Raw genomic sequence first — 15,545 nt, 5'->3', positions numbered from 1 at the left:
TATAAAGCTAGGGTGTGACTAAGCCATTGGAAAGTCCCAGTCTCCTGTCTTGATATATGTGTGTTAGGTGGACTGATCCCAATTAGTGTGGCAGAATTTGATGCTACATTTATCAACCATAATCCTGGCTAGAGAGGGGTAAACTAGAAAGGATCCCCAACCCTGGTTGCTATTGGATGATTCCATCGGTAAAGGTGTGTGGCACAGGTGAGGACATAGCAGGTTTGGTTGAGATTCCACCTATAGCCAAATAGCTTATCAATAGCCGTTTGTTCAAACCATGCATGAAATTGGCCATTTCAACATGGTCTTCAAAGTTGACTAATGCCTCTGGAAGTGTATTCTATCATAAACCAATAGGTTCAGGAAAGGAAGTGAATAAATTAGAAATATCGAAGAATTTATGTAAGAATGAAAAAGTGACATTAACCATGTCTTTAGACAGTACTTACCACTAACCAACCCTTCATTTTGTAATATCAGTCAAACAATTGGGTGGCTGATGATCGAGACAGGTGCAATGACATTTTTGAGATAACATATCGACTTCATTGAATAATTTTTTTTAGAAGTATTAGGTACAGTATTATGAATTGATGCCTGTATCTGTACATGTGCTGAAAACTCATTGATGGGAAATACAATCTTACAGCAATAGGAAAAGATAGTCTGTTTTCCTTTCCTATAGGTCTTCACTTTATTGCAGAAAGTAAGTTATTTTCCAGTAACACCTTCAAATCCAGACATTTCTTACAGAAGGTGGTGAAGAAATGGGAGGAAAGGAAAGGTCATAAAGAAAGGGAAATAGTATCAATGTTCAAAAGCCAAAAACAAATGGAAGCTAATAAGTTCAGGAATCTGAACTCAAGAAGCTGCAGCTGGTTGGTATAATCTCCTGGCTGGTGGGACTCAAGTACTTTTTGATGTGTAGTCATTGTTGTAATATAAGAAACATGGAAATGAATTTGCATACAGCAAGGTCCCACAAACAGCAACGAGACACTGACCAGATAATGGAGGAAAAATGTGGTTGCATAGTGCTGCTACTAACCCTATAGCTATGTTGATTCACCAGGTGTAGGCAGCAATGCAGGCTGTCACCTTTACAGCCCGCATTGTGTTCATCGTTGATACCATTAAAGAACGTTGTGCAGGCTACACAGGTAGCAGTTCAAGATAATGCTTACAACTGCACAATACAGTTCAGAATACAGGATAAATAAGCCATTGTGATGGCAAAGAACACCAAATTGACATGAATGAGAGGCCTGAGTGCAATGAATCCAAGCCGACTGACAATACAAAGCTAGGTGGGAAAGTCGGCGGTGAGGATAACACAAAGAGACTTCAAAGGAATACAGACAACCTGAGTGGTGAGTGGGTGAGAACATGGCAAATGGAATACAATCTGGTCAAGTGAAGTTATCCACTTTGTTAAGAAACATAAAAAAACAGATTTTTTTTTTAATGATGAGGTTTCAAGAAATGAATGTACTCGGAGTTCTAATACATGAATCACAGACCCAATCTGGCAGCTATGTCCTTTAGGACCTGGCCAGCTCGATCAATAGTGTTACTATCGAGCCACTCTTGGTGATAGATATTGAAGTAACTCACCCAGAGTACATTCTGTGCCCTTGCCAGCCTCAGTGCTTCCTCCAAGTGGTATTCAATGTGGAGGAGCATTGACTCCTCAGCTGAAGGGGCATGAGGGGTGTTGGAGGGGGTGGGTGTTGGGGTTGATGGCAAATTTCCTTCCCTTCACTCATGCCCTTAACGAACTAAGTAGGCTTTTACGACAATGGTTTCATGGTTATTATTACCGAGGCTAACTTTTTTAATTCCAGATTTCTTAATTGAATTTAAGTTCCTCAGCTGCCGTGGTGGAATTCGAATCTGTGTCCCCAGTGGGTTTTTGGATTACTGGTCGGGTGATATTACCACTACGCCACTGCCTCCCCTTACCTGTGATTTGTTTAAGTGTGTAGGCCCTTTAAATTTCTTGCACAGCCCCACACGTAGGGTAACTTAAAGAAGACAAATTATGTGCCACCTGTGCAGGTTGCTGCAGGCCACACAACTGTACAGCTTAGAATGTACATTGCATCCAGCTACAGCAAGCAATTCGAAACACAAATGGTCTGTTAGCTTTTGTTACAAAGGGATTGGATTGTAAGTGTGAATAAGTCCTACTACAATTATACAGGGCATTGGTGAGGCCACACTTGTGTACGGTTTACGTTTTCTTACCTATGGATGGACAAACTTACCCTAGAGAGAATGCAACAAAGGTTCACGAGACTGATTCCTGGGACGAATGCATTGCTCCATGAGGAGAGTTTGAGTAGACTCGGCCTATCTTTCCTGAAGTTTAGAAGGATGGGAGGTGATCTAATTGAAACATATAAAATTGTTAAAGAGTTTGACAGGGAAGATGCTGAGAAAATGAATCAAGAAGTCACAGTCTCAGAATAAGGAGTCAGCCATTTCGGACTAAGATGAGAAAAGACTTCGTCACTCAAACGGTCATAAGTCTTTCGAATTCTCTACCCCAGAGAGCTTTGGATGCTCACTGCATGAGCATATTCAAGACAATAGGTCGATAGAATTTTGGGAACTAAGGCAATTGAAGGACATGGATAGAGGTAAGATAGGAGATCAGCCTTAGTCTTGTTGAATGGTAGAGCAAGCTCAAAGGGCCAAATGGCCTGCTGCAGCTCCTATTTCTTGTGTTCTTACAATTCTTCATCATCATCATCTTCCTGCATGTAGCTCTTGACACTCAGTCATTAACTAATCTATGATAAATCATTTTTGCATCTTCATTTTATTGGAAACAAGCCCGATTGAAAAGGGAATGTTATTTTTCTGTGTTTCTGACTTCCTGTTACCACATAAGGAGTTGTTTTTTTCTAACTGTGTCAGCTCTGGCAATGTGCATAAAGTTCCAATCATTGTGACTTTTTTATGTGCTTTTGTTTCTTGGGGCGATAATCTCCTAGAAGTAGAATGAGTCAAGGGGCTGAATTTTAGGGTCCCATGATTCAATGATTCTGTGATTCGATGAAACAAATGGACTCTTAATTGGTCCGTCTGTGTTTCTAAACTCGGTTCTGTGAGCAACACCTGCAATAAAATAATAGTAAAATACCGCAGCCTGTTATTTGGGGTCTACGGGAACAGAGGCAGGCAGGGGTTCAAAATATTGGCACTGGCCCGTTTTAGTAGACAGGGAGAAGGAGGACCTACAATCCTACCTGATCCATAGCAAAGGCCAATTAAGGTGGTTAAGGAGCTCATTAAGGTGGATGTTGTGATTTTCATGGAGGCACATGGATTGGCTGCCGCATACCAGCTAAATGGAGATGGATCCACAGTAGTGAACTAGTCACGGCTGCTGAAACAATTTAGCTACACTCCATAAAAGAGTGAATGATGCAGAAGGGGCCTCACCAATTGGGAAACAGGTGCTATCAACTCCATATGGGTGGTGGGGAGAGTGGACAGTAAGTGCTCGGGTCCCTGGAATTGGAGAAAGGCTGCCAAGCACAATTGGTGGGGGGGGGGGTACCTGATTGCAAGGGAGGCTGCAGCTGGTAGTGGGGTAGATTTTGGATCCAGTCACGATGAGGGGCAATACCTTCCACAGGATGGGCAGAGCCTCAGGCATCAGGTAGGTAAGAGAGAAGGACAAGGGACAGGAAGGAAACAGAGGCCATGTCCTCAAAATCAGGTCTACTGCTGAAGACAGAGCTACCTGGAGATGACTGACACCCAGTGCCACAAGACACTATGACTGCGACTCTCCAGGCAGATGATCACAGACGCCTGTGCCCTTGCCCCATTCACAGCCTCCTGCAGTAACTCCAGGTTGGCGTCTGAGAATCAAGGGGCTATCCTGTCCTGGGTTCCAGGGCCCTGACTCTCCCGAGACAGTCTGGAATTCAGATACTCTGTGTTCTTCCCATCTGTAGTAACAGCAATCAATTGGTAACACCTGCTATGGTCTGTTTAAATCGTGCTGTGGTCTGTTTAAATCGGGCTGCACTTAAGTAGCCCTGCATATGTTCCTGCCCCCATGGAGGCTAAATGGCCACCAAACCCATCTCCATGACAATTACGGGGTGTGGATATGAAACTGCAGCTGATTACTGTTTTCCAACACCACCACCCCCTACCTCCCTGCCAGGACACACAGAAACGGTCCCAAATTTCATTTGCCAACCTCGCAGAGTAAATCCATATGTGGATGGTTACATGGTCCATGATGTAATCCTCTCTTAGCAAACTCACAGTTTCTTATCTTTCCTTTAATTGTACAGGGTCCACCATACTTTGCAGATATCATTCGGTCTGCAGCAAACAACATTAGTTCAGTCTTGCTTCTGATTGCTATTTGGCCAATAATTCAAAAGGGTATGAGTTTCAGATAAAGTCAGAAGTAAGGTCATCTACGATGCGCCTCTGTGAAATAGTCTTACAACGTTAATTGTTGAGACCCACCCATGGTCTCTTGGCTGAAGTACTAGGGGGTGCCAGTGGAACCATGGCCCAACATGAATCAGTGCCTCCTGGAAAGGAAAAGAGAAAACCCTCCCAAAATTGCATCATGTGAATTTCTAATAACTCTCTGATCTCAGAAAACTGCCTGTCTGAAAGAAGCCCATTCAGAAAGCACAACAGAGGAATCCAAAATGATTAACATTAATTTTCAACTGAATCGCTATCATTCCACATAAGAGGTAACATTGTAGTAATAATAAGGAATTTCTACAGGTTAAAATAACAATTTCAGAATCAGAGCTATTGCTGTGCTCCTATGCAGCATCACCTATTAATAATGAGTTCCCCTCTCCTTTCTTTTCCTTTCCCTCTCATCTCCCCCTTTCATCCTCCCTCTCTCTTTCTTTTCCTCGCTCTCTCTCTGTCTTCCCCCCTCTTCTCTCTTTCCCAGCTCTCTCTCAATTTCAGTGTATACAATGTCAATGAATCACTCAATGCAGCACATTCTATAATGATTTTGCTCGTGTGTTGATGTACTATTTACATCATTATACCAAAACAAGGAGCCTTTGTTTCCACCTACAAGATATAAGTTTCATGCATAGTTTTATTCTACCCCATAAATGCGACCTTAAAATAAATTTTTAGGTGGTTAGAACAAATAAAGAATGAATTGAGTTTTGAGAAACAAGGCTGCCAATGGGTAGCCATGAGAAATTCGGAGAAATGTGTGCTTAAATTTGTTTTAGTTGTGACATCAAAAAGCTGCCTGTAAAGGTATTCTCAGCCTGAAACAAAGCAGTCAACAGTCCCTTATTCTTTAATAGTGCTTCTTTACCTTATCTTAGTCTGTAGTAATTCATAGATGGTTTCATCTCCGCCAGTATTGTTGCTGCTGCTCAACCTAATTTTGCCAATATGTCAACTTTGCTTGATTGCTTTTTCATTTTGAACATCAAGAAAGATTTGGCAGCAATGCTACCGAGTTGGGACAATAGCAAGTGATCAAATTGCTGTGTGCTTTTAATCATCCCGTTCACATGTAAGATTTCAACTGGAGATTCATTTAAAAAATTATTTTGTCCCAGTTTTAAGTTTGGCAAGTTTGGCATTTCCACGAATATATTAATGATTGGGGCACAGGGTATCTCCTAAATTCTTCTAAGTGGCGGCATGGTTCCTGGTACAGAAGAGATATTCACAATTTTGCTATGTTTTCAAATTTCTAACTATTTGGTCTGAAGGGAATTTGGGGTTAAGCTATATCATGATGTTAAAAAGTTAAATTCAGCCAAGGGGTTTACAAAGCCACCTGGAATGCTAATGAAGTCCATTCATTGAAACACAAGTGTAACAGTTAACATAATACTCACAACACCAAATTGTTTAAGGCAGTAGGGATGTCCTTAGAAAGTATAACATTGGATTAATTTAATTCACTGAGCACAGCAGCTTGCTTAAACAGGGGAGATTTCTCATTTGTTGTTCTCTCTCTGTGGAAAAAGGACAGTCTGCAGCAAGATTGAGTTTTGAATAAGTTAATGAAGTAGAAGGATCTTGATTTTTCTGCAGCAAGACGAAGCTTGTGATTGACTTTATATTGATTCGTGAAGGCATACAAACTCTAATAAGAAAGGTTATTGCCAGGCAGTCAGCAATACTGATTGGTAAAGTGACGTAGGTCCTAATTAATGGCAGAGTTTGCATATTATCCTTATTTCTGATGTTACTAAGAGCAATAGCAAATAGATAAATCCCACTGTTCATGTATTTCAGATAAAATAAACCAGTTGGTTTACAGTTGGCCTCATCTCATTATACAGTTTATCAGTCAGCTTCCAAAAGTTAGAGAAGTGCATGAGGGAGATTTATAGGTAATCCAGTACAATGAAAGGTCTTCCTGCTACACTCCTCCGGGTAGCATGCACTAAGAGGGCATTGCAACCAAAGACTTTCACTGGATTGGTCCATGATGATGCTTCGCAAAGTACTGCAGTGGTTTGCTGTTGCATTCTACAGTATGGCTGACCAGGAAACTCTCCCACTCTTAAAGCCTTCCACCAGGCGTATTGGAAGGATTTACAGGCTGATAACAAACATAGCCACATTATGAACACACCTTCCTCACCCATCAAATCCTGGAGTGGGACTTGAGCCCGCAGTTTCTAGTGCAGAGGCAAGGACACCACCCACTGCACCACAGGACCTCCACACTGCTGCTCTATGTCACCCTACATTTGATTAGGTATTGGACAGTGAATCTATTGTTATGAACAGGGATGAGAGAAAACTGAAACTCCTGTTCCCTTCCCTTACAGTCTTTAATCAATGTGTCTTTTTAAAAGGAAGATCTGTGTGTTTCTTAGCCTTTGAGTATACAGTGTGAATAACCAGCAGTAAGCTTTTTATGGGTTTAAATAAAGGTGGTTATTTATTCACGTGTCTGCCCCAAAAATGTAAGGCCATGTCACTCACTCACTCACTCATTCACACACATGCACACACTTACAAACATGTACACACTTGAGGAAAATATAGTTAAAGAGGCTAGTGCACTTTTACAAGTTACAAACAAAAGAAATAGTTTGTAAGTCACATGATTGGCTTGTCTCAGTACAGGCCTGGTGAAGAAGATGTTCTTTTCCACTCTTGTATCGTAGCTAGATGAACTCAATAGCAAAGTAATATATCAAAGTCATTGCAGGATTCCCTTGAAGAGATGGATTTTCAGCAGGTCACAAAGTTAGTTGCTTGTAGTATTATTACTAGGAGGTCTTTTTTCTGTAATGGTGGATTTAAAAAGGAATAGGCTTGGAGACCTTAGGATGTTGCAGTCTCCAGTTTCAAGCATAGATGTTGCTGCCTTTTCTGCTGCTGCTGTTCTGTAAGATTGGTTACATGAAGACAGTTTCAGTCAGGTGACTACACGATCAATACTTCTATTGTCCACCCGGAATGATTTGAAGTTCAAAGCCATTGATACACAATGGGGAGTGGATGGTGGCCATTCACATCCACTTATGATTTAACTAGATTCTGCAACTTCCTTTGTTACACATCGAGCTTAGAGACAGTGCATCTAGGAGTCCATTGATTTTGAGTTTTGGATATGTCCCCAAACAATAGGAGGTCTGAATTCCACAATGGTTTCACCTTGGTATGTCCATTCAAAGGTGGCATTCCCGGCCTGTCACTCAATTAGCAACTTTCCGTAGAGTTGAGATACTTCTGAGTCTATGCAGAAATTGTAAAACTCACCTGACCCTCAGCAGCCATCATAGCAACCTTTTAATGTCCATTTTTTTAAAAAGGCAGTTCCAGAAAATTCTATACTGAATACAGTCCATGTTTAAAGTGAATATAACATGATGATGATACCATATGTATGTTTATAGGAGATATGAGGTCTACTTTATGGAACAGGAAAAGCTGAACTCAGACAAAATATCCTTGTGCAGGTAAAGCATTTATAACAGCTGGAATGATACATGGCCCTGGTATAGAACTGACACAATTCCACTGCGCACTGCAAGCAGAGGAATTTCCACCTCTTGGGAAGTGGGGGTGGTGGGGTGGAATACTAAGGAGAAGAAACTATGCTTCAGTTGTACAGAGCCTTGTGAGAGTCTATCTGAATACTGCATTCAGCTTTCAGCACAGGCTTCAGGATGGAAATATTGACCTTGGATCGGGTGCTGTGCAGACTCACCAAAATTGTACCAGGGTTTAAAGCGTTAAGTTATGAGGGCAGGTTGCATAAATTAGGTTGTATTTCCTTGAGTATAAAAGGTTGAGGAACAATCTAATTGAGGAGGTTAACAGGAGAAAAGGATTTGATAGGGCCGATATAGAGAAACTATTCCCTCTGATTGCGATACCAGAACAACAAGGCTGTTGAATATAGGGCAAAAGTTTTAGCTTGGCGGGATCGGCTCGTGCGTGAAATGACGCACGTTTACGTCAGGCGAGCGTCTTGACGTTAGCACGCACTCGAGTGATAGCTTGGTCGGCGGACACACGCCAGAATCGGCAGCGCGTCTGCTGACAATTAAAAGGCCTCTTAAGGCCATTAAAGAATCAATTAAGTTAAATGTTTTGCTTCCCATCCAACCTTACGGTTGGCGGGCAGGCGAAAAGGCCACGGGTGGGATGAGGTTTCCAAAAAAAAATAAGAATAAAATAAAAGTTTTAAACTTTAATTAATAACATGTCACATGAGGGGACATATTTTATTACATTTTTAAATTCTTCATTTTTTAAAAAAAAACTTCTTCATCTCCCTGAGGCAGTTGTGGGCCTCGGGGAGATTCTGAAGCGTGCACTCGCGCACATGTGTGAAGTTCGCACTCGCCCTCCTCCTCCTCCCCTTCCCGCCCGGGCAGCGCTGAGCACTGCTGCTCACGTTTAATGCTGGCGGGCCTTAATTGGCTCACCAGCGTGAAATCACCTTCCAGCCCAGATCGCGGGCGGCACGCCCCTGCTGAGCCTGCCCGACATGGGCTAAATTCTGTCCAGCGACCCAGGAGCTAAATTGAGAAGCAATTTTGCAGACAAACTGTAGTGGAAATCTAGAATTCTTGCCCTCAAAAGGCTGTGACGCTTGGTCAACTATCATTTTCAAAACGGATTTTTTTCCTAGGTAATCGTGTCAAAGGATATGGGGAAATGTTCAGTAAATAGAGACACAGATCAGCTATGATCTGCATTCACTTGAGCAGCTAAATGGCTCATGCCTAATCCTATAAATTCTTGCTGCAAAAGAACTAAAAATTTAAATATTTCAGCTTTAATTCTCTCAGTCATACTAAGAAGCAGTGAAAAGGATGCAGGGATGCAGAGGCAGCAGTAACCTACCCAAGGTATAGAGAAAGGTTTGGAAACATTGCCTAACAGTACCAATGAGGAATGCGGAGTTTTCACTGACTAAAGCATTCTCAACCCTGTTGCAGCAAGTGATAGTTAATTCTGCAGGTCCGAGGCAGACTCATAGGTGAACACTACCTTTTGAACAGGTTCAATGGCAGGAGTAGCAGGCAGATTATTTTTTTGCCTTGTGGTTGGCTACTAACAATTGTCTGACGGATGGAAAATTTGGCTTTCTGCATTATGGAAAATCAATCTTTCCCAGATGATTTTCCTTGCACACTTGATTATTTACACCCAAGCTCAAAGGATGTGAAGCTTTGAAGCTCAAGCCCTGTGTCCCTGTGATAAACATGGGCTATACCCAAATCCTCTAGGTAATTGGAAGCCCAGGCATATTATCTTAATATTGTATAGGAGAGAATCTGACATGAAGCAAACCGTATAAACCCAGTCCATGGATCTAAATGAATTTGCCCTGTACTTTTTTTTTATTCTTTCATGGAATGTGAGTATCACTGATAAGGCCAGCATTTGTTTCCCAAACCTAAATGCCCTTGAGAAGGTGGTGGCGAGCCACCTTCTTCAACAGCTGTATTCCATCTGGTACAGGAGTGCTGTTATGAAGGGAGTTCCAGGATTTCAACCCAGCAACAGTGAAGGAACAGCAATAAAGTTCCAAATCAGGATGATGTGTGGCTTAGCAGGGAACTTGCAGGTGATGGGGAGAGATCGCAGGTTTGGAAGGTGCTGTTGAAGTAATCTTAGCAAGTTGCTGCAGTGTATCTTGTAGATAGTACACCCTGCGCCCTCTGTGTGTTGGTGGTGGAGGGAGTGAATGTTTAAGGCGGTGGATGGGTTGCCGAACAAGTAGGCTACTTTTTCCTGGATGGTTTTGAGCTTCTTGATTGTTGTTGGAGCTGCACTCATCCAGGCAAGTAGAGAGTATTGCATCACACCCTTGACTCAGGCCTTATAGGTTATGGACAGGCTTTGAGGAGTCAGAAGGTGAGATCTCGCTTCTGAATTCCCAGCCTCTGACCTGCTCTTGTGGCCACAGTATTTATTTGGCTGGTCCAGCTCAGGTTCTGGTCAACGGTGATCCCCCAGGATATTAAGGGTGGAGAATTCAGCAATAGTAATGCCGTCAAATGTCTAGGGGAGATGGTTAGATTCTCTCTTGTTAGAGATGGTCATTGCCTGCCAGTTATGTGACACATATGTTACTTGCCATATATCAGCCCAAGGGTCAATGTTGTGCAGGTCCTGCTGCATATGGACTCGGACTGCTTCAGCGTCTGAGGAGTTGTGAATGGTGTTGGACATTGTGCAATCATCAGTGAACATCCCCACTCCTGACCTTATGATGGGGAGAAGGTCTTTGATGAAGCTGAAGACGATTGGGCCTAAGGCCTAAGCTCTGAGGGGCTCTTGCAGTGATGTCCTGCGACTGAAATGATTGATGTCCATCAACCACAACCATCTTCCTTTGTGCTAGGTATGACTCCAGCCAGTGGAGAGTTTTCCTCCTGATTCCCATTGACTCTAGTTTTACTAGGGCTCCTTGATGTCATACTCAATCAAATACTGCCTTGATGTCAAGGGCAGTCACTCTCACCTCACCTCTTGAGTTCAACTCTTTAGTCCATGTTTGGACTAAGGCCATAATGAAGACTGGAACTGAGACACCCTGGCAGAACCCAAACTGAGCATCAATGAGCAGGTTAATTCTGTGCAAGTGCCACTTGATAGTACCGTTGATGACAAATGCCTCCGCTTTGCTGATGATCGAGAGTAAACTAATGGAGCAATAGTTAGCAGGATTAGATTTGTCCTGAGATAAAAGCAAAATACTGCGGATGCTGGAAATCTGAAACAAAAATAAAAATAACTGGAAAAACTCAGCAGGTCTGACAGCATCTGTGGAAAGGAATACAGTTAACGTTTCGAGTCCGTATGACTCTTCACCTGTTGAAGAGTCATACGGACTCGAAACGTTAACTGTGTTCCTCTCCGCCGATGCTGTCAGACCTGCTGAGTTTTTCCAGCTATTTTTATTTTTGTTTTAGATTTGTCCTGGCTTTTTTTTGTGGACAGGACATACCTAGGCAATTTTTCAAATTGTTGGGTAGATGACAATGTTGTGACTGTACTGGACCAGCTTGGATAGGGGTGCAGCTAGTGCTGGAGAACAATGTTCAGTCCTACCACCAGGATGTTGTCAGGGCCCACAGCCTTTGCAGTATTCAGTGCCTTCAGACATTTCTTGATATCATGTGGAGTGAATCAAATAGGTTAAAGGCTGGCATCTGTGATGCTGGGGACCTCAGGAAGAGGCCAAGAAGGATCATTCACTTGGCACTTGTGGTTGAAGATTGTTGCAAATGCTTCAGCCTTGTCTTCTCTACTATTGTGCAGGGCTTCCTATTATTGAGGATGGGGATATTTGTGTAGCCTCCTCCTCTGGTTAGTTGTTTAATTGTCCACCACCTTTCATGACTGGATGTGACAAGGCTGCAGAGCTTAGCTGTCGATCGCATGCTGCTGTTTGGTATGCATGCAATCCTGTGTTGTAGCTTCACCAAGTAGGCACCTAATTTTTGGTATACCTGGCGATGCTCCTGGTATGCTCTCCTGCACTCGTAACTGAACCAGGGATGGTCCCCTGGCTTGATGGTATTGGTAGACTGAGGGATAAACTGGGCTCTTGTTGACCTCAGTGGCGTTCAACATGCAGGAGTACTGATTCATCAGTTGAGGGAGGGGGATCGTTGGTAATCAGCAGGAGGCTTCCTTGAGGAGAGTGGCTAGTGGTAATGCTACAGGGCTGATAATTCAGAGGCCGAGGCTAATGATCTGGGGGCATGAGCTCAAATACCACCTTTGCCACTGGTGGAATTTAAATCCAATTAATTAATAAATCTGAAATTAAAAACTAGTCTCAGTAAAGGTAACATGAAAGTACTGGCTTGTTGTAAAAACCTATCTGGTCACTAATGTCCTTTAGAGGAAGAAATATCTGCCATCCTTACCCGGTCTGGCCTACATGTGACTCCAGACCTACAGCAATATGATTGATTCTTAACTGCCCTCTGAAATGGTTTAACAAACCATTCAGTTGTACCAAACTGACACAAAAATCAAAAAGGAATTTAAACAGATGGGCTACCTGGCATCGATAGAAATACTGGAAACAAAATCAGCACACCGTGCCCAACCAACCCTGCAAAATCAGCACACCGTGCCCAGCCAACCCTGCAAAATCAGTACACCGTGCCCAGCCAACCCTGCAAAATCAGCACACCGTGCCCAGCCAACCCTGCAAAATCAGCACACCGTGCCCAGCCAACCCTGCAAATCAGCACACCGTGCCCAACCAACCCTGCAAAATCAGCACACCGTGCCCAACCAACCCTGCAAAATCAGCACACCGTGCCCAGCCAACCCTGCAAAATCAGCACACCGTGCCCAGCCAACCCTGCAAAATCAGCACACCGTGCCCAACCAACCCTGCAAAATCAGCACACCGTGCCCAGCCAACCCTGCAAAATCAGCACACCGTGCCCAGCCAACCCTGCAAATCAGCACACCGTGCCCAACCAACCCTGCAAAATCAGCACACCGTGCCCAGCCAACCCTGCAAAATCAGCACACCGTGCCCAACCAACCCTGCAAATTCTTCCTTACAAACTTCTGGGGGAGAAATTGGGAAAGCTGCCCCACAGACTAGTCAAGCAGAAGCCTGACATAGTCATCCTCATGGAATCATACCTTGCAGACAATGTCCTAGACACCACTATCACCATCCCTGGGTATGGCCTGCCCCACCGACAGGGCTGAGCCAGCAGAGGAGGCAGCACAGTGGTGGATTTGATGAGGGAGTTAGGCCTTTCCTGCAACCTGCCAAACAAAATAACAATAAAAAGCCTTTGTTTAGTGTATTTCACATGCTCAGGACATCTTAAAGCACTTTACAGCTATAAGAGCATTTTTGAAGAGTAATCACTGTTGTAATGTAGAAGACACAGGAACCAACTTGTGCACAGCAAGGTCCCACAAATAGCAATGTGATAATGACCAGGTAATCTGTTTGAGTGGTATTGGTTGAGGGATAAATATTGACCAGGGCACTAGGGAGAACAACCCTGATCTTCGTTGAATAACACCTTGGGACCTTTTCCATTCACCTGTAAGGGCAAATGTGGCCTTGGTTTAAGTGGTATTGGTTGAAGGATAAATATTGACCAGGGCACTGGGGAGAACAACACTGCTCTTCGTTGAATAACGCCATGGGATCTTTTCCATTCACCTGTAAGGGCAAATGTGGCCTTGGTTTAATGTCTCCTGCAAAGATGGCATTTCCGACATTCTCTCAGGACTAGACTGGAATGCTGACTTAGAATTTGTGTTGAAGCCTCTGGCATAGGATTCAAGCCCAGAACTTTTTATTGCAAAGGCAAGAAATTTACAACTGAGCCAATGATGACACCAAAACAATATTCTACAGCAATCTGATCCTGGGCACTGTAAGGAACTTCACTAAAAAAGCACTATGGGAGCATTGTCACCACAGAGACTGAAATGGTCCAAGAAGGTGTCTCGCCACCACCTTCTCGAATACAACGAGGGACGGGCGATAAATGCCAACATTGCCAGTGACACTCATATCCCCAGAATTAATTTAAAAAATAAGAACCAAGCGACAGTATCTGATCGGCACATGTTAAGTTGTATACACCTGTCATGACAGCTCATATATTTGAGAGTTGAACTGGTTATAAAGGAGATAAAAACACCTCCTTCTTCCTTAACCGAGGTTTTCCACCCACGGTCGTTGACAGGGCCCTCAATTGTGTCCGGCCCATCTCCCGCGCATCCGCTCTCACGCCTTCTCCTCCCTCCCAGAAACATGATAGGATCCCCCTTGTCCTCACTTATCACCCCACCAGCCTCCGCATTCAAAGGATCATCCTCCACCATTTCCGCCAACTCCAGCATGATGCCACCACCAAACACATCTTCCCTTCACCCCCCCTGGCGGCATTCCATAGGGATCGTTTCCTCCGGGACACTCTGGTCCACTCCTCCATCACCCCCTACTCCTCAACCCCCACCTATGGCACCTCCCCATGTCCACGCAGAAGATGCAACAGCTGCCCCTTCACTTCCTCTCTCCTCACCGTCCAAGGGCCCATACACTCCTTTCAAGTGAAGCAGCATTTCACTTGCATTTCCCCTAACTTAGTCTACTGCATTCGTTGCTCCCAATGCGGTCTCCTCTACATTGGAGAGACCAAACGCAAACTTGGCGACCGCTTTGCAGAAAACCTGCGGTCTGTCCGCAAGAAAGACCCAAACCTCCCTGTCGCTTGCCATTTTAACACTCCACCCTGTTCTCTTGCCCACATGTCTGTCCTTGGCTTGCTGCATTGTTCCAGTGAAGCCCAACGCAAACTGGAGGAACAGCACCTCATCTTCCGACTAGGCACTTTACAGCCTTCCGGGCTGAATATTGAATTCAACAACTTTAGATCTTAAACTCCCTCCCCCCATCCCCACCCCGTTTCTTCCCCCTCCCTTTTGTTTTTTTCAATAATTTATATAGATTTTTCTTTTCCCACCTATTTCCATTATTTTTAAATCTACAACTAATACCTTGTCAGTCTTTCCACCCCACCCCCACTAGAGCTGTACCTTGAGTGTCCATCCATTCTTAATTAGCACATTTTCTTAGATAGTATCACCACCTTCAACACCTCTTTGATCCTTTTGTCTGTGACATCTTTTGATTATCTGCTCCTATCACTGCTTGCTTGTCCCTACAACCACCCCCTCAACTTCTCCCTCCCCCACCCCACCTTAAACCAGCTTATATTTCACCTCTCTCCTAACTATACTCAGTTCTGTTGAAGGCTCGTGAGGACTCGAAACATCAACTCTTTTCTTCTCCGCCGATGCTGCCAGACCTGCTGAGTTTTTCCAGGTAATTTTGTTTTTGTTCTGGTTATAAAGGAGCTGTTTTTACATTATCCTCATCTCAGGCAGATCCAGCAGCTGCCTGGACGACTTGCATTTTCTGCTTTCAGCAGCTCGCAACTCCTGTGTGATACAATATGCAATACAACTCTAGTGCATGCTGTACCTAACAATAAATATCACAGACAAGTAGGTCAAACAAT

General features: G+C 43.7%; 1 long non-coding RNA gene across 1 annotated transcript in view; it reads right to left on the bottom strand.

The window, feature by feature from the left end:
• Positions 1–15,545, bottom strand: part of LOC144695386 (uncharacterized) — a 63,604-nt gene that overhangs the window by 30,625 nt on the left and 17,434 nt on the right. Inside the window, exons 2-3 of the long non-coding RNA XR_013579948.1 lie at positions 13,138–13,266; positions 2,271–2,391 (exon numbers count right to left, since the gene is read on the bottom strand). This is a non-coding gene — a long non-coding RNA (uncharacterized LOC144695386). The remainder of the gene's footprint in view (positions 1–2,270; positions 2,392–13,137; positions 13,267–15,545) is intronic.

Source organism: Cetorhinus maximus, chromosome 21, assembly GCF_964194155.1.
Source record: "Cetorhinus maximus chromosome 21, sCetMax3.hap1.1, whole genome shotgun sequence".
Lineage (NCBI taxonomy): Eukaryota > Metazoa > Chordata > Chondrichthyes > Lamniformes > Cetorhinidae > Cetorhinus > Cetorhinus maximus.
This window is presented reverse-complemented; position numbering and strand designations above follow the sequence as displayed.